The sequence below is a fragment of the Suricata suricatta genome, chromosome 5 (genome assembly GCF_006229205.1).
Source record: "Suricata suricatta isolate VVHF042 chromosome 5, meerkat_22Aug2017_6uvM2_HiC, whole genome shotgun sequence".
NCBI lineage: Eukaryota > Metazoa > Chordata > Mammalia > Carnivora > Herpestidae > Suricata > Suricata suricatta.
Window position 1 is genome coordinate 150,050,005 of NC_043704.1, and position 1,021 is coordinate 150,051,025.

Below are 1,021 nucleotides of genomic sequence, written 5' to 3' on the forward strand. Positions count from 1 at the left end.
GTAAGCCTCAAATCTTAAATTTGTTGGGAAGGGTGGAGCCAAGATGGCGGAGAGGAAGGGAGCTCTGTAAACTCCGTCTGCACCATTTATCGAACTGAGAAGGATATTACACTCATCTGTGAGAGCGGAAGGAGAAAATACGAACTCCAGAAGGAATAGAACCTCAAGTTTACCTGAATGAGTGGGGGCGAACGGGGGAGATCTGAAAACGGGCCAGCCCTGGACGGGCAGGGGAGGTAAGATCCCCAGCCCAATGTGGCATAAGCGCGCAGCGCCCAAGAGACAAAGGGAAGAGACAGAGTCGGAACATGCTCATAGAACTGTCTCTGGGGAAGAGGTATAGAATGCTTGGCTGCGCTTCGAGACAGAAACCCACTCCATAGATAACTGCTGGGTAGCTGGAATCCCGAACCGGGGTGGTGCAAGAGAAGGAACAGCTTCCAGCCCTAAGCCATCTCAGTGGGGAATCAGAGGCATCTGTGGCTGTGAGAAGCGGCTGCGCTGGGGAGGCCCGCTCCCCGGCAGGAAGCGGCCGGAGCAGCGACTGCACCAGGTGCGAGCAATTCGAACTTGGTTTTGGGAACTGGACCACAGACCACATTTCCACGGCACACCTTGCCCCCTGCACGGACTACGCGAATCCCGGGTGCCTACATGGAAAAAATAGGGCGCACACCTACGTGACCCCCAACAAAGAGTCAGTGGCGGGTGGAGGCCTGGGCGCGCGCTTAGACTGTAGGAGCTCCCAGCTCATTTCCAGCAGCGCACAGCGTCTTGAGCAAAGCTATCGGAAACTAAGAGAGACTTGGGTTTTTGCTTTTTGTTTTTTTCCTTTCCCCCATTGCAATCATTATCCTGACTGGGGGTGGGGACTCCGCAATTGAGTCTGTGAAGGTGTGCGCTTCACCTCCTGCTGCTCATTTCGCCTCAGGCAGGGGCGGAGCCTCTGAGAGCAGACTCCAAGACCTACCACTCAAACCAAGCTTATCCACCAGGGGGAGCTGCTGCTTTTTTTTTTTTT